This window comes from Vombatus ursinus, unplaced genomic scaffold (genome assembly GCF_900497805.2).
Source record: "Vombatus ursinus unplaced genomic scaffold, bare-nosed wombat genome assembly UNPS02014841.1, whole genome shotgun sequence".
Taxonomy (NCBI): Eukaryota; Metazoa; Chordata; class Mammalia; order Diprotodontia; family Vombatidae; genus Vombatus; species Vombatus ursinus.
This window is the reverse complement of record NW_020954619.1, coordinates 10,878,995-10,902,342: the sequence shown is the minus strand read 5'-3', so window position 1 is coordinate 10,902,342 and position 23,348 is coordinate 10,878,995. Positions and strand designations below refer to the sequence as shown.

The following is a 23,348-nucleotide window of genomic DNA, read 5'->3' as shown; positions in this document are numbered from 1 at the left end:
AAAAAGTTATGTATATAAAACTAAGTCAGAGACTTTGTGATAACCAATAAAGGAAGTATTAATTATATAGCAGTTTCTCATGGTTTATTCAATGATTATATAATAATAATAATAATAATAGAAATGAATTAGTCATTTTTTTCAGTTATGTCCAACTCTTCATTTGGAATTTTCTTGATAAACATACTGGAATGGTTTACCATTTCCTTCTCCATTTCATTTTCTTCCAGATGAGGAAACTGAGGCAAACAGGGTTAAGTGCTTTGCCCAGGATTTCACAGCTATTTAAGTGTCTGAGCCCAGATTTGAACTTAAGAAGATGATGTCTTCCTGTCTCTAGGTTCAGTAGTCTTTCCACTGCACCACCTAGCTGACCCAATAGAAATGATGGCTAACATTTATATAGCACTTAATATGTGCCAGTCACTCTGCTAAGTGCATGACAATTATTATCTCATTTAATCCTCACAACAAACCTGCTAAGTGGTGCTGTTATTACCCCATCTTACAGCTGAAGAAACTGAGATAAACAGAGGTTAAGTGACTTGTCCAGGGTCACACAGCTAGTAAGGGTCTGAGGTTAGATTTGAACTTAGGTTTCTCTGACAGCAGGACGGGTGCTCTATCCATTGTACCACCTAAGTTGCTTTTTATACCCCTGAGATTTTTGAGCACATCCTTCTCCACCTCCCCCACTCAGCCAATGTAATATAAATAGTAATGATAATAGCTAACATTTTTATAGTACTTTAAAGTTTTAAAAATACATTTTAATTGAGATCTTTTGTTTTTTACGTTATTATAGTTTTCCCCAGAATCCCTACCTCTCTCTCTCTCACCCCACGTAAAAAAATAGTATTTTTGAAGGTCAAGTTTTCTTCTATCTGTCTTCTCTTTGAGGAGTGGAGAAGTCTTCCAGTTCACTCCCAATTCTTCTTGTCTGATGTGTAATCACCATCAATTTAATTTCTTTATTGAGCTTTGTAGGCTTCCAGCTCACTACACAAAAATGAAAAAGAAAAACACCTTTTTTTCCTTAAAGGGTTAATGTCTTGTTTCTCAGAACTTATATTTTGAAACAAACAGAACATAACAATTTTCAAATGAAGGTTAAAAATAATTTTCTCGTAGATATTCTAACATTATTTTGTCTGAAGAAAAGGCCAGGGGACATGTCAATGTTCCTTCTAGCTTTACTTCATTTCCAGTCTCAATGCCTTTATACCTGCCACCTCCCATGTCCAAAATGTACTTCTTTCTCACCTCTACCTCAGAGAATCTCTTTGTTCCCCTCAAGACTCAATTCAAGCATATGAAGCTTTTCCTGATCTTCCATATGGCTAATGCCCTCACTCCCAAACTACCTTGTTTTTAACTACTGATATATTTGTACTCAATCTCTTTATATTTATGCTGCATATATTTATATTGTAATTCTTTTGTCCCTGATTAGAATGAAAATTCTGAGAATAAAGACTGTTTTATTCTTATTATTTGTATCCCCCAGAAACTAGTATAGTACCGGGCAAATAGTAGATACTTAATAAATGTTTGTTCATTGATAAGTCACAAATGACTCAACCATTTGTAACATTGTGGGGAGCTTCCTTATTGAGAGTTCAGTATACCTATGCACCCACAGGTCTACAATAAAAGACAAATAATCAGATATTTTTTTTCAATGACTAAAGTTATATTTTTGCCTCAAATTGAGCTTGTGGACAACTAAGAACTCTGTGTATTTCTCTGGAGGAGGATGAAACCCAACCATTTATAATTTTGTTAAAGTATGTATTTTTTTAATAGTCTTGATTTTAAAAGAACAAATAAATGTCTTTTAAAAAATACCTCTTCCTTTCACCCCTTGTTAATGGAAATCTGTTGTTAAGATGTTATACAAGGTGTCATTAACCAATATAGTTCATATTTTAGGGGAAAATGGGACAACGGGGAATGGAAGGGAGTAAACATTTGTATGATACCTACTAAGTGCCAGGCACTATGCTATTATGTGCTTTATTTATGCTTTACAAATATTTTCTCATTTGATATTTTATAGTCATTATATGTCATCTGCAACTGTTTGGGGGGGGAATTTAAGAGGCTGATTTGATGCCATGTAGAATATTACACAGATTTTAATCCCTACTGAGAGGCAATGTGGCCTAGTGGATAGAATGCTAACCTATGAATTGAAAAAACCTGGAGTTGAATCCTGCCTTAGATATTTACTACTTTTGTGATCCTGGCAAGTCACCTAACTTCTCTGCAACTCAGTTTCTTCACAGGCAAAATGTATATAATAGTACATTCTTCATAGAGTTCTTGTGAAGATCAAATGAGATAATGTATTAAAGTTTTGGAAACATTAAAGATCATATATGTAAGCTATTAGTATTAGCCCTAATAAATTCTCTTCCTTTGAGAGGGCTGTTTAGAGTCCATATAGCAATTTTAACTTAGAAGGATTATATAAATGTGCTACTTCCCATAAGGTAGGCTCACTGATAAGTAGCTTTCATGTCAGGTCACATTTGTGTATAACAAGTTATTACATAGAATTATGGCATATCTTATGGTGCAAGAGGAACCAAGTCCTGATAATTTTAAATTTTAATATGCATTTTATGAAGCTAAATTATTCATATGTGCAAAAATAATACATACTTTTCTAATACTTCATTAGTTCTATGATTAATGTGGTTACTCCCTAGAACAGTACATATCAACCCATTTGCCTTCTCATCCTGTGAGATTTTAGTCCATGCCTTCCCTTAAATGTTCCATAGGAAGTCCAACCTATGTGCTGTGTATTTTAATAAAATTATAATAGTAGTCACTTTTAAAAAAATATCTTGTTCCAATCTGTATAGCAGCAGATGTGGCCAGCATAGGCTAGGTGGAAGAAAAGCCATCACTAGGGATAGAGGCTGCACAGTTCAACCCTATACTGTGTCTGCCAAAAAATCTTCCTCATTGGGCCTGCCATTCAGCCTAAAATGAAGGCTCTTTTTTGCTCATTTTTTTGGTTTCAGTATTATCTTCTCCAGCTTATTTTTTAAATGTCAATGCCACTGAGGAGAGAGAACACATTAATTTTCATAAATTAATTCAGAACTTGATTCACACAGCTTTGCCAAGGACCAGCACCCAATTGGAGAGAAAGAGTATAGTCCTTCTCTGACCTGTCCCTGCCTCGCCTCCTCTTCCCTTGTGATTTTTGTGTTAGTGTAAGAACATATGAAGTGTGAATCCAAATAGTCACTTAGTAGTTGAACTGCTGTAGCAGCAAGTGTGGCCAGTGCAAACCAGATGAAAAAGAGCTGTCACCAGGAATGGAGGCTGGATAGTTCAGCACAATATCTGTAATTATTATGGGAGATAGCAAGGAACTTTGAACTTCCCCAAATATGTTGTCCACAGGACCCTACTCATGTAATTCAGGGAGATGAGAGAAGGAAAAATATTCCTTTCTACCAGCTTTCAGGGAAACTTTGGTCTGATGGAGGAGTCTGGGACACTTCTACTCCTCCTACTCTATTACTGAGCCACCTCTATTCCTTTCTCAGACAAAAAAATAAGAATAACAATAGGATTTAAATATATTGAAGTTTTTATATTTGGAATTTTCAATATTGGTAAAATTGAAAACTTCTTTCTCTTCTCCTACCCCCATCCCAGGTTTGAGGAATGCCTATTTTACTTCATCTGGTCTATGTGACTTCAGCCATGTCCTTCTTTTCAACAGTCTTTTTAATCTCAAGGGAAGTAGTCAGTGGTAGAAGGATATAGATTGTTTGCCTTGTGGGATGATAAGCTGGTTTGGGTGATTTTACTTTGAACATTAAAGTTGATTGAATTTGTCTGAAAAGCAAACAGTTTTGACAATTAAGGCATAAAAATGGTTAATGTTAAGTCTAGCTGTTATAACCACAATGTGTTGATTAGAGTCATTCCATGCATCTTACTCAGAAGTAGTCTAAGTGCTGCATACAGTTTAAGAAAAAAATACATAGTGAATTTCCTGTCAAAAATGTGCTGATTACAGCAGCTTGCCCAGAGCTAAAATCACTGCAATAAAAATGCCTGGACTGGAACATGGTGCTGGCTACATTATTCACCTCCTGAGTTGTTTCGGTACTACATAAGCCCAAAACAAACAGCTGTCAGTTGGAAAACCTCAGAAGAGTCCTGTCTAACTCAAGCCACTGCTGAATTCTGTTGCTTTGAGTCTTTGAAGAACATATCAGCTAGATTCTGGCAATGTGCAACGGAAGATGGAATTTAAGTAGTTAAAAGTCCTGGATTAAAATGGTTTACATCTTCTGAAGTTATCTGGATCATTGTAGTAAAATAACTTTGATAGTTACTTTTTGATGAAGGGGCCCTTTCATCCCCCTCTTTTTCTCTCCCTCCCTCATTTTCTACCTTCCTATCTTCCCTAGAGTAAGTTTCCTGCCCTTTAGTTTTATACTTTCTGCTCAAATGGTATTAAGTCATAGAATTTGGACTTCTTATGTCAGAATTGTATTCATGAAAATTTGAACAGGGCTCAGGAGATAACTAAGAAAATTTCATGAAAGCCCTATCCCTTTACACATTAAATTGTGATTTAGCTTTAGAAGAGAATACTATATTTACCAGTATGGGGAATTTTCATAGATCTCTTCTAAATAACCAAACTTCAGTGTTCTAGAACTATCTTTTCCTGAATCCACCATAGGTATAAGGGATAGAGGATAAGGACAAAAGGGAAGGCAAGAAAGAAAGAAGAAAAAAGAGAAAGGGTATACAGAGTTAGGAAAAGAGGTTGGGGTGGGGAGGAATAGAATGAGAAAGAAAAAAATTATAGAATCCCTTCTGGGCTCATTCTTTTCATTCCAATTAGATTAGTAAGTTAAATTCCCTGTATGCAAACAGACCAATACTACCCTCAAGGTTCTGGAGATGACCTTAAGCATGTCTGGGGTTTCTAGTGCTGTCATTTAGGAGCTTCCACTACATGTTCCCTATCAATTATCAGGTGGAGCTAATTTTCACTTAGAAAATGATATTTACTAAGGTGGTATATTATAAATGGACCGTGAGGTGGTGTCGTGGATAGAGTGCCAGGCCTGGAGTCAGGAAGCCTCATCTTTGTGAGTTCAAATCTGACCTCAGACATGTACTGGCTGTGTGATTGGGAAATGTTTAACAAAATAGATTGAAATACAGCATGACATGGACAATGTTGATTTGTAGTTTTTTAAAGTCAATATGTGAGCAGCTAGGTGGTTCAATGGATAGAGTACTGGGCTTTGAATTCAGGAAGACTCATCTTCCTGAATTCAAATCCAGCCTCAGACACTTTCTAGCTGTGTGACCCTGGGCAAGTCATTGACTCTATTTGTCTTAGTTTCCTTATCTATAAAATTAGTTGGAGAGGGAAATGGCAAACTATTCCAGTATCTTTGCCAAAAAAACCACAAATGGGGTTATGAGGAGTTGGATAGGACTAAAACAAATTACTGAACAACAACAAATATTGTAAGTAGTAGTAAATAAAATAATAAAACAGTTGGTACTGAATATTTCCCCTTTCAAGCCTGAAGTACATTCTTACATATACCTAGGTTGATGGAAGAATATGATGGTTATGAGGCATTTCTTTGTGTTTTAAGGGGCCATAACCTGGAACATAATTATGAAGTTTTAAATACCAAAGGAGTTTGCATTAGGAGCCATCAAAGCTTCTTGAACAGTGGCATGAATTTGTGAGACCTATTCTTTAGTAATACCTGTTTAGCATCTATTTGCTATATCCTTAGAGAGGAAGAGATTTCAGGGAGACCAATTATAAGGCTATTGCAATAATCTAGGTGTGAATCGATGAGAACCAGAACTAGAGTGATAGCCTTATAAGTATAGAAGAAGAGTTGGATTCAAGATATTTGAAGGTACAATTGACTAGCCTTGACAAACTGATTCAATGTGGGAGGATTGAGTGAGAGTGAAGAGTCAAAAATGACACTGAAGTTGTAAACCTAAGTGTCTTGAAAAAATGGTAGTATCTTGACAGAAACAGGAAAGTTAGGAATAGAGATTGTCTTATTTGGAGGAAAGATAAAAGAGATTTATTTTGTGTATGTTGAGTATAAAATGCCTGTGGGAGGTCTGGTTGAAATGTCCAGTGATCATGTGTTGATGAAGTACTGGAATTCAAGAGAAGTATTAGAACTAGGCCACCTGTCTAGAGATGATAATTAAGCCCTTGGAAATTGAAGTCATAACTCAAGGTGAAAGTGTAGGGAGACAATAGGAGTTGAAGTACAATTGCAGTTAGGGGGCAGTGCATGCATGATGATCCAGCAAAGTCTGATCAAGGTTTGTCAGACAAATAGGAGAAGAATCAAGATGGAACAGTGTCACAAAAACTAGGGAAGAAAGAGTATCCAGAATGAGAGGTCGAGTGCTCCAGAGGGGTTAAGAATAATGGAGACTGAGAAAAAAATCATAAGATTTAGAAAATTAAGAAATCATTCCTACCCTGAGTGAGAGCAATTTTGGTTGAGTGATGAAGTCAGAGATTAGATTGGAATGACTAAGGAGGAAAAGAAGTGGAAACAAGGAGTGTATGCATTTGACTATAAATAAAGGGGAAAAGAGATAGATGAAGATAATTTGAGGGATAGTGGGCTCAATGGTAGGTTTTTACAGTATGAGCAATACCTGAGTGTGTTTGTAGGCAGCTAGGAATGAGCCAGTTCATAATGAGAGATTGAAGAATAGAGAGAAAGGGAATAATAGAAGAAGTCACCAAAGGAGAAGGGAGGAGAAAGACACAGGTGGAGAGATAGACCTTGATGAGGAGAAAGGTCACATTTTCATTAGAATTTGGAGTGAAGGAGAGAATGGAAGATGATGCCAAGGGGTTATATGGTACAGAATAGAGGAAACAGAGGAACTATGTGAAAATCATAGTGTTTTAGGACCTACAGAATCCCAGAGCTCTAGTAAACCTCTAAAAATATACCAGATGGAATATTGATAAAGAAAACCAAAGAGAACCAGCTATGCTATGCTCTAGCTGATCCAGGAGAGCACAAGAAGTCTTGCAGAACTCTGCAAAAGCACTGAACAGAGACAAGATATGGTAGGTGGAAGGAAAAGTGCTAAACAACTTGACCTTATAGCAGTAAGTTACTCAACTAGCATTTGTTAAGCACTTTCTATATGCTAGGGACTGCGCCAAATCCTGAGGATATGAAGAAATAAAAAATAAAACAGTCCTGACTCTCAAGGAGCATACCTAATGTGGTAGACAACATGCAAACCACTATGTAAAAACAAGAGGTATACATGCTAAATTGGGGGGAGTGGTCAGAGAGAAAGCACTGCAAAAGGTTTCTTGCAGAAGGTGGAATTTTTAAGGACCAACTAGAGGATTTTATATTAATTCCTGGAGATAATAGAGAGCCACTGGAATTTATTGAATGGAGTTAGATCAGTTTTATAGCTGATTGGAATAGAGAGAGAATTTAGTCAGGGAGACAAGCCAAAAGGCTATTCCAATAGTCCAGGCATGAGGTAGTGAGTGCCTAAACCAGGGTAGTTGCAGTGTCAAAAGAGAGAAGAGAAAATATGTAAGAGATTTTATGAAGGGAGGAATGACAGGACTTCACTACTGATGTGAGGGTTGAGAGAATGAAGAGTCAAGGATGATACCTAGTTTTTGAACCTGGGTGACTCGTGGGATTGTAGTACCATCCAAAGTCATTGAGAAGTTAGGAAGAGGGGAGGTGTTTTTTTTTTTGTTTGTTTGTTTGTTTGGTTTTTTGGAGAGGAGTTTAGTTGTAGACATATTGAATTTAAGATTTCTTTAGGCCATCCAGTTCACATCTCAGTTGGAGATGTGAGACTGGAGGTCAGGTGAGAGGTTAAAGATGGACAAGTAGATCTAAGATGCATTTGCATAGAGATGATAATGGAAACATGGGAGCTGATAAGATTACCAAGTAGAATCCTGTAGAGGAAGAAGACAGAACAGAGTGGTAGAGAACCTTCACTATTAGCAGGTAAGGCACAGATGAAGATGGCAACTCAGAGAACTTATTTTAAACAGTAGTCAGTGCCAGATCAGCATGATATAGAAAACTGGTTAAGCACAGATAATCTAACAATCATTGATCTATCTGAAAATCATGACAAAAAAAGCATATTCAAGTAATGAGAAATGAAAATTATCCAGATCTCTTAGAACCAGAATACAAAATAAAAATAGAAATAATTCACTGAAACCTTTTGAAAGGAGACCCCAAAACAAAACTCCCAAGAATGCCATACCCCAAATATCTAGCTTCTTGCCAAAAAAAATGATACAAGCAGCCAAAAAGAACAAGTTCAAATACTAAAAATTCCACCGTCTGAATTGTACAAAACTTTGTAGTTGTCTCTACAGGATGAAGGCTTGGAAGACAGTATTTCAAAAGGCAAAAGATAAAGGCTTACAACCAAGAATATCCTATTTATCAAAACTGAGCAAAATCCTGTAGGAAAAATGGACCTTTAATGAAATAGAGGATTTTCAGACATTTGTGATGAAGAGCGCCCTAAGCAGACACTTTGAAATGAAATTCCAAGAGACAATAGAAACATAGAAAAGTATATATAGATATATACATATGTATATATTATATATACATATTATATATATATATAAATTTGAAGGTACTATGTGAAGATGAATTGTATACTTGCTTATAGAGGGAGAAGAAATCTGTGTCCTCTCAAAACCCTAATGTCTTTAAAGGTCACAAAAAAGTTAAATAAGAGGTTGTAGGGTGGTTTTGTTCTGTTTTAATGATCTTAGGAGAAGGTAAAAATGGAAATGATAGTGTTACTGTACTGATGAGAAAAAAGGAGGAAGAGAACTTGTCATCTCACATAATAGAGGCACGTAGCTGTGAGAGTTAGACTATGAGGAAAGCTGAGTTCTACAAAATCAATGCTTTCAAATTTTGGTGCTGGAGAAGATTTGTTAGAGTCCTTTGGATAGCAAGGAAATCAAATCAGTCAGTAGTTAAATAAATAAATTCAGGCTATTCACTGGAAGTTCAAATGCTGAAGCTGAAGCTTAAATACTTTGGCCACATAATGAGAAGGGATTCATTGGAAAGGACCCTGATGTTGAGAACGATTGAAGGCAAAAGGAATAGAGGATGGCAGAGGATGAGATGGATAGATAGTGTCATGGAAACAACAAACATGAACTTGGACAGACTTTGAGAGATAGTAGAGGATAAAAGGGCCTGGTGTGCTATGGTTCATGGGGTCAGAAAGAGTCAGGAATGACTGAATGACTGAACAGCAACAAAGAGATGAAGAATGAATGAATAAAGGCATTTATTAAGGGTATATATTATGAAAAAATATCAACATGGAGGCAGGGATTAGGGAACCTCACTTTCATTTGAACTAGGTAAAGGAAGGTTGAACACACACACACACACACATTTATACATACACAAACACAAAGAGAGTGGTGTAGAAATACATTAAACTCAACAGGCAAATAGATGAAGACAGGGAGAAGGAGTTTTAAGAGGAAGGGCAGGATAGATAAGGGAGTAGCCATAAGGAAATAAACTCCAAAGCCCAAAGGAAGAAGTCAAAGGGGGTGGGTGGAGATTGTTAGGGAAGAAAGAAATAACTATGCCTGTGCTCAGGAATGAGATAAACAGAAGAGAAGAGTGGCAATGGGGTGAAACAGATTGTGTCATTTAGAGATGACAAGTATTAGATAACTTCCTTTTTTTTTTGTTTTTACAACATTCTTATTCATAAAGGGACATGTGTGAGCAAAGAGAGAGTAAAAAAATCTATTGGAGGACAAGATGAATGGGAATACACAATTAACCATAACAATGAATGTGAATGGAAGGACCTTACTCATCAAACAAAAGAAGATAGTAGAATAGATTAGAAAGCAGAGTTCCACAATATGTTATTTACAGAGAACACAGTTTCAAAATAAAGATTCACAAAGCATTATAATGAGTGACTGGTGCAGAAGATATCTATGCTTTAGGTAGACTAACAAAAAAAAAAAACTCAACAAAAATACAGGTAGCCATCATGCTTTTAGACAAGGCTATAGTAAAAATAGATACAATAAGAAGACATAAGCAGGGAAACTACATTAGGCTTAAAGGTACTTTGATAATATATCAATATCAGTAATTCATATGTATGTACTGAATAGCACAGCATCTAAATACTTATGGGAAAAATTAATCACATTGTACAGAGTAATAAACAATGAAATTATAATAGTGTGGGACCTCATTGTGGCCTTTTCAGACTTAGAGAAATATAAGCAAAAATAAGGAAGAATGAAGTTAAGTACCTGAATAGAACTTAGAGATACAGAAAAGAATTTAGAGATGATAAATGTGCCAATTTTCACCCCTACATGGCATCTTTACAAAAATTGTCCATGTACTGTGATATAAAACCTCACAATGCTTAAGGCACAAATACCAAACATCCTTTACTGACCACAATGTAATAAAAATTATATTCAATAAAACATCTTTGAGAAAAATATTAAAATTAAATTGAGAAAATAATTTAGTAATAAGGAATCATGGTGTCAAAAACAAATCTTAGAAATAATAGGAAATTTCGTGAAAGTAAATAACAATAAGATAAGATAACAGAATTTACAAGGTGCAGCTAATGTAGTCCTTATGGCAAAATTTGTTTCAATGCTTTCATCAAAAACAACAAAAAGAACAAATTAATGAAATGGTCATACAATTAAAAAAAAACTAGAATGTTAACAAATAAAAAGCTAACTAAATGCCAAAGTAGAAATTTTGAAAATCAAAGAAAAGATCAATATAATGGAAACAAAACAAAACAAAAACTACTTTAAAAAATACAACCCATGGAATTAATAAATAAAATCAGTAACTGGCTTAAAAAGACAAAACAGATAAACAGATAGCTAGCATGATTTTTTAAAAACAAAGGGGAAAACTAAATTGTTCATATTTTAAAATGCAAAAAGATAATTCACAATAATTGAAAGGAAATTAAGAGAAATTATTTTCCTCAATTACATGCTAAGAAAACCAGTACCTTAGATGAAGTGGGTGAATATTTATAAAAATAAAAATATCAATATCCCAATTCACAGAAGAATTGGATTATTTAGCTAACCCAGTTTCAGAAAAAGAAATAGAACAAGCCATAAATGAACTCCCAAATTTAGTATTAAAAAAAAGCAAACCAATTCTAGGAATAGATTGATTTAAAAGTGAATTTTATGAAACATTCAAAGAAAAATTAATATCAGTTTTACTTAAATTAGCTTCAAAAATAGGAAAAGAACCCTTTCCATCATACAAATATAATCTTGATACCTAAACCAAGGAGAGACAAAGCAGAGGAAACAAATTATATGAACTGATAATGTCCAATGAACATTGATGCAAAAATGTTAAATAAAATATTAGCAAATATATCATAAAAACATATTAAAAATATTTTGAACATCACTTTTCTATCAGAAATGCAGTTAGTTGAATATAAGGAAGACCACAAACATAAAATATATTAATATGAAAAATGAGCACAATAGATTATATTAAAAAGGATAATAGGATAGTAAAAAGCCACATAATTATCTTAAGAAATGCTGAAAATGCCTTTGACAAAATATAATACTTATTTCTCTAAAAAAACACTAGAAAACAGAGGAATAGACTTTTTCTTAACATGTAAGTAATATGTATCAAAGAGAGCAAATATTACATGTAATGCACAAAGTTTGGAGACATTTCCAAGAAGAGCAATGGTAAAGTTAGGGTTACCTTTATTACTAGCACTACTTAACAAAATGACATAAATTTTAGCTATTGCAGTAAGATAAGAAAACAAATCAAAGGAATAAACATAGTCAAAGTGGAAGCAAAACTCTCACTGTTGTGTGTGATATGATGGTTTATCTAGAGCAGTGGTGTTAAACTCAAATAGAAACAGATCCCTGATGGCCATATATTGACCTATTGTTGAGTTATTTCAGTCATGTCTGTCTCTTCATGACCCCATTTGGGGATTTCTTAGCAAAGATATCGGAGTGGTTTGCCATTTCATTCTCCAGCTCATTTTACAGATGAGGAACTGAGGCAAACAGTGTTAAGTGGCTTGCCCAGGGTTACACAATTAGTAAGTGTCTGAAGCTGGATTTGAATTCAGGAAGATGAGTCCTCCTGATTCAAAACCCAGTACTCAATTCATTACACCACCTAGCTGCCCACATATGGACTTAGAAAACTACAAATCAACATTATCCATGTCATGCTGTATTTTAATTTATTTTGTTAAATATTTCCCAGTTATACATGGTTAGGGCTACTCTGGTCCAGCAGGTCACAAGTTCAACACCTCTGATCTAAAGAACACTAATGAGTTAACTAAAATTTATTAAAATGAGTAAGAAATTCAGTAGAGTTGTTAAATATAAGATAAATCTGCAAGTCATCAAATTTATATATATGCTATTAACAAATATACCTATATATATGTTTTTAACAAAACCCTGCAGGAAGAGATAAAAAGAAAAAAATCCATTCAGAATAATAACAGACTGTATTAAATACTTGATAGTCTGTTTACCAAGACGCACAAATGCAATAACAAAACACTTTACAGGAATAAAGATATATCTAAATAATTGGAGAAATATGGCTTGCTCATGTACAAGAGGTGCCTATATAGTATAATTATGATACTATTTATATTACTTATTCTGTGACATACCAAAACCAATGGATTGTTTTATAGAGCCAGAAAAATAATAATGAAATTCATCTAGAGGAACTAAAGGTCAAGAATCTCAAGGGAAATAATGAAAAAAAAATGAGAATGAAGGTGGCCTAGCAGTACAGGATCTTAAAATGTACTACAAAGCATTAAATCGTCACAACGACTTGGTACTGTTTAAAAAGTAGCAAGGTTGATCAGGGAACAGATTCAGTATACAACATGCAGAAGAAAATACACAGTAGTCTAATATTCAATAAAACTTGAAGACTACAGCTTCTGGGGTAAACACTTAATCTTCCATAGCAACTTCTGGGGAAATAGAAAGCAGTTTGGCACAAAATAGGTATAGACTATCAACTTATATCACATTTCAAGGGTGACAAATCAATTAGAGAAACAAAGAAAAAAATGTCTTCAAATCTGTGTAGGGAGAAGTTTTAGTGACCAAGGAACCCTTAAAGAGTATAACAAAAGAATTTTATATAAAATGTAGAAGTTCTTGCTCAATGAAAACCAATGTAGCTAAAATTAGAAGAGAAAATGGTAACGGGGTGGGGGAGATCTCTATAGCAAGCTTCTCTGATAAAAAGCTCAGAATCCATATTTCAGCTCATACATATTTCAACTCTCCAGAATACTCTACTTCTCAAGTATGAAGTAGGTACCCTTCCCCACCCCACTGCATCTCCACTTCCTTTATGGGTCATATTCTTCTATAAGAATATAATCTTTTTGAGAATAAAGATTATCTTGCTAGTTAGTTTCTGTATCCCTAGTTTCTGATACATAGTAAGGCCTGTCCATCATCTGTCTAGCTAATCTCGAAAAGAAACTGATTCAAACTTATAAAAAATAAGGCATTCCCTGATAGATAAAACATCAAAGGATCTAACAGGCAATTTTCAAAAGAAATAAAAAAAATCTTTGCTATCATCAAATTTAGGGAAAAATGCTTCAACTCACTAACAACTAGAGAAATTAAAATTAAAGGAAGCCTGAGTTTCCTACCTCATATCTGTTAGACTGGGAAAGATGATAAAAACTGAACATGAAAAGAAAGAGTTAAAGAACCCATATGTACAAAAATACTTATGGCAGCTTTATCTGTCTATCTATTTTTGTAGTACCAAAGAACCGGAAAGTAAGTGCTACGCCCCCCCACCCCCCGCCTTGAATGTAATGAAATGTTATCATGTCGTAAGAAACAGTATGGACAGTTCATGAGAAACCTAACAAGACATGTATTTTGATGCAGAGTAAAGTAAGCAAAACCAAATCTATTTAAACAATAACAAATTTATAAGGAAGAACAATTTTGAAAGACTTTGATCAGTGCAATTACCTCATACAATTCCAGAGGATTAATAATGATGCATTCTGCTAACCTCTTGACAGAGAGGGGATGGTCTCAAAATGAGAATGAGCTATGTATTTTGTGGTATAACCAATGTAGGGATTTGTTTTGTTCGAATTAAATATATTTGTTACAAGGTCTTTCTTTTTCTTTTTCCCAATGGAGGTGGGAAAAGGATAGAGCATAGGGATAGAAGAGGAAAGAAAAAGAAAGAGAAAGAAAAGCCAATTATTTGAGACATTTTTTTTTCAACACAGAGAACAGAACAGAACAGAACCAAGATCAGAAAGAAGCTCATACAAGCATAACTGCTTTAAATACATTTGAATAAGTAAAAATGGAAATTATTACATACCTAAAAAGAAAAGCAAATTATATAGATTAAAAGCTACACTTTCATGTGGGAGCAACTAGGTGTCACAATGGATGGAATACTGTCCCTGGAGTCAGGAAGACACTTCTTCCTGAGTTCAAATATGTCCTCAGACAGTTATTAGCTATGTGATCCTGAGCAAGTCACTTAATCCTGTTTGCCTCAGTTTCCTCATCTGTAAAATGAACTGGAGAAGGGAATGGCAAACCACTCCAGTATCTTTGCCAAGAAAACCCCAAGTGGGGTCACAAAGAGTTGGACAAGAGTGAAAATGACTGAACAATAACATGTTTCATGTATATCTTTTTCATTTCTATTGTATATATGGAAATATCCATTTCATTTAGTGTTTGTTAAATTCAGATTAAAATCAATCAAACCCCCAAAACAGAATGGGGAGATGAATGAGCACATAAAAAATGAACCATGTTTTCTTAATATAGCCTAGAGATGGGTCTTATCAGGTCTTGTTCAAATCTAGTTTAGACTGAGTAGCCTTTGAAGTCCTGGCCAACTTAACTTCTTTAATTCTGTGAATACTTTGAATTAGATGACAGGGTTTATTCATCACTATCAGTGAAATTATTCATTGATTTTAAAGATGTAATTAAGACTCAATTCCCAAAATAACTCATTGAATCACAGATATATTTTCATTTTTATGGGAAAAATGAAAAGGAAATGACATTTCTATTATAGGGAATATTCAGCTATTCAAATGAATATGTGATCACTATGATATGGATCCTTCCTCAAAAACGTTGATCTCAACTCATTCATTCCTGCCCCTACCATGTGATTTTTTTCAATATCCATCTGCAAGTTTGCCATAGGCACTCAAACAAATGTCTTTCTTAACTTTTCTTAATATTGTGAGGATATTAATGGAGAACATAAGCTATCGATCAGTTACCCCTTCATCTCACCATGTAACAAGTCTTCTTTTAAAATCACATAATTTGGAATTTGATGACATTGTTTAATCTAGTTTCTCTTCATAGTTCCTCTTTTGTTACATCTTGCAGCATGTTCAAACCCGCCATGCACCTATCCATTGCCATTTGAGTGACACTGATTTTTAATTTCCATGGGAAAATTGTATTTCATGACATGTAGCCATACGACAACATTGATAGTGTCTTGTTATTTAAAAGATGGGCCTTTACCTCAGGGAAAAGTATAGAAATGTGAAAGGAGTTTCATTTCTCTTGTTTCATTTTGAGCCCCACTCATTGAGCCCCGTGGTAATTTACAATGTCTGTCGTACACACACACACCCCCCTAATTCTATCTTATGATATTCAAAATAGTCATTTTTCATGTGCCTGATTTTTCCTCTCTGGATGGTTAAGAACACTTAAGAACAAATAAACATTGAAATAGCCTTGCTGATAGATAAACCATGCTTTACAGATACTTTTAATATCCAAGTATACAGTATTTAGTTTCATAACAATGATGGTAATGAACACTAATTGAAGTGTAATAGGGTCATGCATCATTTAAAATTTTTATTTTAAATATTATTTTCCAAATGACATTATTAGATTCAGAGCTGTAAAGGACCTTAGATATCATTTAGTATAATGACCTCTTTTTATAGATAAGGGAACTGAGGTTCCTAAGAGCTAAGTTACTCTCCAGGTAATGCAGCTAAGAAGTCACAGACTTGGAATTTGAACTTAGATATTTTTACTCCAATTTCAAATGCTTATTTCATTCTGCCTTAGTGCTATTTCTTTGATCTACTTTCCTAATGGATCATAATTTAAATACCTATTTTTTTTACTAGCTGGTAGTATTCTGCTTAAAGAACTAGTAATAGATCTATCTAATGTTCTATTATTTTAGTATACTTCCCAGTACATGTTACATTTTTAATTTTTGATCATACTTTTTAATAAAGATAGTGATTAATTACACTGCACAATTTTAAAACCTTTGTCCCATGTTGTAACAAGCTTATGTGCCCTCTTCATTAATTGGTAGAGCATTGGTAGTTTCTTTAGTGTCTGTGCCTCAGGGTTCTCCTAGCATAGTTGTTTATATTAGAGTTTCTACCAGGATGGCATTTCCAGGTCTGTTCATTGTAGAAATTGAGTGTAGCAGGTTTGAACATGTATGTGCTGGGTAGAAAAAAAATGGCTAATTGTCCTTTAACTTTTTCTGGCAAATTCGTACTGTTCAAATTCATGCTGTTTGATTGGGAAAAGTGAAGGATAATCTATTTGTTTAGACTGTAGTTTTCCAAAGGGCCAAAACATAATAATGAGTGAACATATGAAGCTAAAATATTTTCATTTTTATGTATGGCATTTCTAGTTATGTTCATCCTAAAGAAAGAAATATGTACTTAAGCAGTAATTGTTTCCCTTCCCTTTGTTCTTCATGTCCCCATTTTCTAGCACCTTCAATAGACATTTTTTACTCAGGAGTAAGTCTAATTGATATACTTCCCATGGTACTGTGATAGTGCTTGGCTTCCCCCAGTGGCTGTATACTTGAACCTTGCATTAATCCATGCCACCCTGTAATCTCTTATGTCCTCTTGATTAATTATGTATACGTGGAAAGATAAGATACATTGATGTGGCATAAGCTTGATAGCTCAAACAGATTTACTTCATTTCCAGGACTTTTCAGCTAAAATGACATAACAGCATTGGTGTTCTATCTTCTAGTATTGAAAAATCAGCCTCTAAAGTGCTTGAATAGAAAGTTAAAGCTATGGTGGCTTTCTGGAAAAGGCTACTGTCTCTTAAGCATAACATGTAAATAATGACTGTCATTCCACTTTGAGGGTTTACTGCTCTAACATTGTGTGGAATGAAGGTGTAAGTTACCCAGAAATATGTATCTACATAAAATTTGTGAATCACAAGACAGAAAGGAGTCCTGGGAGAAGCTATAGAATATCATGCCCCAGAAAATGTTTATGAGTAACGTAGGTCAGCATCCCATGTCTGGAACAAAACAGAATGGGTGGAGGTGAACTGATTGACTAAATAGTTTTGTTGTTGCTACAACATAAAAGTTGATTAGAATTTTCTATATTATGAAAATTTGTCCAAGTTCTTCTTTAGAATGTTTCTTTAAATTGATTTAGTTACATGTAATTTTGTTTTTTTCCTGAGAACAAAGCAGCACTAACTTGCTCCTTGCACATTTTATATAAGTAGCAACATTATTTTGCCTTTTCTCTGAAATTTGCAAATATCCTTTCAGACCATTTTATTAGTTATTTTATTTGAACTAGGCTTTTCTTTGACCCCAAAGAGATCTTAGGGCAAAGCCTACAAAGAGGTGAAGTGTTAATTAGTTTTAATGGCTCCTGCTGCTATCTTTCTATCTTCAACTCTGAGGAAATCTATAGAATTGGGAAAGAATGTGTGAAATTTGTCTGGGGAGCTGGGGAAGGATTAACATGTTTGTGAATTGGTCTGTATGCTCTGGGTAATACTATTACTGTAGTTGAATAACACTAACCCCCTGATTTCAACCTTTTTCTTTTAGCCTGACACTTGGATAATACTTTAGGTTCTGGTGATTATTTTATAAGACTATTTTTTCAGTTTTCTCTACACAAATATACTAACAATATTTTTATATCTTCAGATAGTTGAGTACTTGATTAACCTAGAAATAAAAGTGTCTTGTTAAGACAAGTTACAAAACAGAGATAAGGTCTTGAAGCTAAGTGGTTTATGAGAGGAGAAATACAATATGTTAATTTAGATTCATACAACTCCAGGGCCATGTTCCAGGTTACACAATCAGCTGTTGCTCTTTAGCAAAAGGCTACAGCTTCCCAGGACTTGTTGCTAGTTGTTAAGATCTGCCCTTCACAATAGTAAAAAAAAAAAAGATTCCCACAAGCATGAACTGATACAGTTTCAAATGTATTTTCTATTCATATTTATTTTCTTTAGTCGTTTTGTGATTTTGGCTTAGTAGATATGGTCAAAACAAATGTTTTCATTCAAGCAAAGTTTACATTATTATTGAGGATAATGCCATGAAGGATTTTTAAAACCATTCTTACACTATTGAAGTAAATTGTTAAAGACCTTTTATACTTTCCTTCTCTTATCAGACTAATTTTCCCTAAGATTACTATGGTAACATAATCAATGCAGGTCTCTGATGGAAAGGTAGTAAAGTATACTCTTTTTTTTTTTGTTATATAGTATTGCGTTATATTTGCTTGGCCATATAATGGATAGAATATTTGACTTGATGCCCGTAACCTTGGATTCAAATCTTCCCTTAGACACCCAGCAGATGTGTGATTATGGGAGAGTCACCTAAACTCTCAGAATGTTAATGTTTTCAGTAGTAAGTGCTTATTTTGTGCAAAGCCCTGTGCTAAGCCCTAGGGATACAAATAGAGAACAAAGCAGTACCTACTCTCAAGAAGATTACATTCTCATGGAAGAGACAGCACATACAAAAGGTTTCTGTTGCCTATCCCATTGAAAGGTCCCACGGTCCTTAGGATATATCAACAAAATAGATGGCAATACTTCTTGTTTAATATTATTTTGGCTGGTAAAATCATATCATTACCAACATTTAACCATTTGACAACATTGAGGACTTTGTTGTCAAGAAGTATTTTTCTGGATCTTTAACATCTGTGGCTGCAGTATTTACAGAATAAATTGCCAATCCACATCTCCATGGGGATCGCTTCCCAGGATGATGGCTGTGTGTGCTGGCTTGGAAACATGATCAATCATCGTAGGAGTTACTGCCACCACTAGGGCTTGTGGGCTTGTCTCCCTTCTATGAGGGCTACAGGACCCAAAGTAGAAGCAGTACCAGTGGTCATGGTGGCACTTCTATTCCCAAAACTCTTAGGTTCAGAGTCCTGGCTTGCTGCTTCAGCTGGCAGCTGGTGGGAGTGACTGGCCCCTTCTTTACAGGTGTTGTTTACCTGGATGATGGCTATGGGGCCTCAACTAGGAGGACTAATGCAGGTGGTGGAGGGACTGCCATTCCTTAATCTCTGGGGTTTGGGGTCCTGAGGCTATCTCAGTCCTGGTCTTAGTGGAGGTAGTGGTGTTGGTTTGACTCACCTAGCACAAGCTGCCTCCTGTCTCTCCTTTGGGGTTCCTTGCTGCTCTACCTGTTTTATCCCCAATAGAGTGTAGTCTCCTTGAAGACAGGGGCTGCTTTATTTTTGTCTTTGTATTTTCTGTGTCTTGCACATGGTAGTTCCTTAATAAATGTTGAATTGAATTAGTGAGATACACATAGACAAGTCTGGGTTTGGGTGTATATGAAACTTTAAGTTTCAAAGTTTGACCTTAATACAAAATATGACTCAATTAATTAGCTTAAATGTTTATAAAGTGTCACTAAAAGATATTAAATATAAGTACCACTGAAGAGGTTTCACTGAGATTTTGTTTTATATCCTTGGAATAGTTATTAAAAATCAAACAACACTGGTAGCTTTAATTCAATAGTTAGATTTCATCGTTTGTATTCACATTCCATCAAAGTCTTTGTATGGAAGTTCAAAACCATCAATAACTAAACCATAAACTCCCACCCTTTTTGTTTTAAATTAAGGGTGTCATTTTAAGAAATGCCAGCACACAATCTCTTTAATATGACTCCTCTAAATATTGTATTTCTGTGATGTCTCGTTCTAAATGCAGCTAGGAAGTACAAATCTATAATGAATGCCTGTTGTTCTGTATGTCCCAGTCAGTTCACTGCAAAGAAACCATTTGAAAGCTTTGTTGGGCACTTATTTGGTTAGCAACCTTAGGATTTCTTTCTCCCTATACAATAGCTAATAGTGCTCTCATAGGTTTTATGTTTTAAATTCTGCACCAGAACTTGAACACATACTTCAAGAAGACAGCATTTTGATGCCATTATGCCATGGCTCTCACAAGACACAGTAGGGCTATAAAAGGGTGCTGTAGCGAATTCAGCCACTAACATTTTATTGCTCAATGTTTTATTTCTAAAATGCTGAGTTCAAATCTATTGAAGATCACAAATGGGATGAGTTTGTGCCTTTCAAGGTAGTGTTCAGGGAATGACTGTGGATATAAAGAATCTCCTGCAAAACCTAAGACAACCAATGATTATTTGGGAGAAGCTTGCTAGCAGGAAGACAAAAGTGTAGTCGACCTCAGTAGCAAACTGGCATATTTTCCTGAATTTGTATTGTTGATATTTATCTAGACAAGTGTTCAGGTGGAATCCTAGCACTGATTTTATTCTTTTAAAATCACACTTTAATCCCTGTAATTACCAAGGTAAAATGAGTAAGGGCTCATTCCTGTCCACTTCTGTGTTTCTTAGAATTCTTGTTTCTCTTATGATGGGTAGCATTTTTATAGTATTTTAATGTATACATGCTTTACAAACAACATTTCATTTTACTTGTTATCTTCTTCTTACTTTTCTCTTTAAGCTCCCCTAATATTTTAATCTTATTTTACCTATATAAAAAAAACTTGGAAAGTGGTAAGGGCATAGACTGAGATTTGGCCCCAGAGAACCAAACTTTTAGAGCCCTGAGTGGAAGTAATAAAGAATCAGATTTAGACTTCATGGAAGAAAAAAAAGTTCCTAAGAATTTGAGCAGCCCCTGAGTGGAATGTACAAGGCACATGCCAGACCAGCCAAAGCTTTCCAGACACACTAATCATAAAATCTCAGATTTGGAAGGAACTGCAGAAGCCATCTAGCCTAACCTACTCAAGAATTTGAATATCCCTTACAACATATTCTACAAGTTACCAGCCAGCCTTTGCCTGGAGTTCTGTAGTGAGAGAAAGAACAGTTTATTTTACTGTTAGCTACCTTAGGGCAGCACTTGCTTTTTGTACTTAACTATTTGTGCATTGTTTTTTATTTCTGGTTAAATTGCTATCGATATATATATCATCTCTGCAACAATAGCAATACCATAAAAATTAAATACCTACCTACAAAGCTAAGGATCCTGGGAGATGGCAGGAATTGTCTATCATAGTTCTTTTTTGTGTCTTCTACATAAGTACAATATCATGTATACTGTAGACATTCAGTACATACTAATTTAGTGATTAAGGAATAGTAAGTGGAATTTGCAGAGAGGTAGGTTGCATCAAACTAGATATGGGTGAAGGGTGCAGCTAGGTGTGGAGCAGTAGATGAAGTCAGGAGGACATGAGTTCAAATCAGGCCTCAGACATCTAATAGCTGTGTGACCCTGGGAAAGTCACTTAACACTAATTGCCTCCCCCGCAAAAAAACCCCCAAAACAAAACAAAACAAACAACAACCCATGAATTAGATGGAGGACTTTAAGTTATCTATTCAAGGGATATAGACTTAGAGCTGGAAAGGACATCAGAGGTCATCCTGATTTTGTAATTGAGAAAACTTAGGCCCAGAGAGGTTGTGATTTACCCGAGACCATGGAGTGACTATGGAAGAGCCAGGGTTTGAACCAAGACTATATATCTGACTCTAGATTCATCTCTATTTCCGTTACAGATATTATTTCCCTCAAGCTCAATAAGAGGAGATATTTCCTAACAGAGCTATCCAAAATTAAAATGGGCTCATTGGAAGGCAATGAGTATCACTGAAGGTCTTTAAGCCTTATATGACCAATTTTGGATGATCTTATAAGGGAATTCTTACTCAGTGTTAGAGGTCCCTAACAACCTTGAATATCTATGATTCTGGGTAGATGAGAATGATATATTCTTTGAAATTCAGATGCTTACTCAGTTGGACTAGTCATGTAGTACTTGGCGGTTCTCAGCTCTCGAATAAACACAAAATATTGTGTATTCATTTGGCCAAAGAAAAAACACTTCCTTTAACCCCCCTTCTCCCAAAAAATCAACCCAATCTAACAATTACAATTTAGAGGCTGCTCTGAAGTAAAACTATCTACTATTATTTAAGTAGGAACCCTGAATAAGAGAGGAAAAAAGCAGTTGATAGAATTTTTAGTAGCAGGTAAATGAGCTGCTATTGAAGTAAATTCATTGGTGGTTTGGCTCTTGCAATATCTGCAGTTTCAAGGGTTTTAGTTTAGAGCATGATATGTACCTCTCTTTAGAGTGTTTTTAAGCTTCTGCCTTCATGAAAGCTGTCATGTTGGTGTATAGATACAAAATACGCTTTAGTCTGAAACCAGAGGGATAGTAAAGCAGAATTTTTTAGTTCCTATAGCACAGGGGAATACTTTAAAAACAGACATGCCTGAAAGATAGAGCATTGTTGTTATTCTAAATAGGAAAGGGAAATTGAAATACAGTGATTTAATGCAGTTTCAAGTGGGTGCTTCCAAAAAACAATTTTTTGACTTTGTTGAACATCCAGCAAGGGAGTGATTTTTTTTGTTTCAGCTTCCCAAATGTATTCTTGTTAAATGTATAGGTCATAAATTTTCAAGTGTAGATTCATCCTTTCTATATTTCCTACATTAGTGCCAAATTTGGAGACCTGTTTTTGTCAATAGCATTTAGATATTGTTTGGTAATTGGTATGCAATTTATCTAATGCCCTTGGGGGCAAAGACTTGAACTTTGAAAATTTACCAGGGATATAAACATTTATTTTTTCCAATAGAGATTTTGAATATTTTTGTAAGCTTAGAAAAAGAATGTGATCATCTTTCTTTATAACTGCTAGTTGTCTTCATACTTTTCATACTTCATCTCATCCTAGATGAAGATGTGGTCAATCACATAATAAAAGTCACCACTTGGAAAGAAGGCACATGTTAGCACACACTCCCTTGAAAGGCTTATTCTGAACTTCATCTTGTGGTATATGCTATTTTTT

General features: G+C 34.9%; 1 protein-coding gene across 2 annotated transcripts in view; it reads left to right on the top strand.

Annotated features, from left to right (window-relative positions):
• Positions 1 to 23,348, top strand: part of MACROD2 (mono-ADP ribosylhydrolase 2) — a 2,135,263-nt gene that overhangs the window by 241,018 nt on the left and 1,870,897 nt on the right. The window lies entirely within an intron of this gene.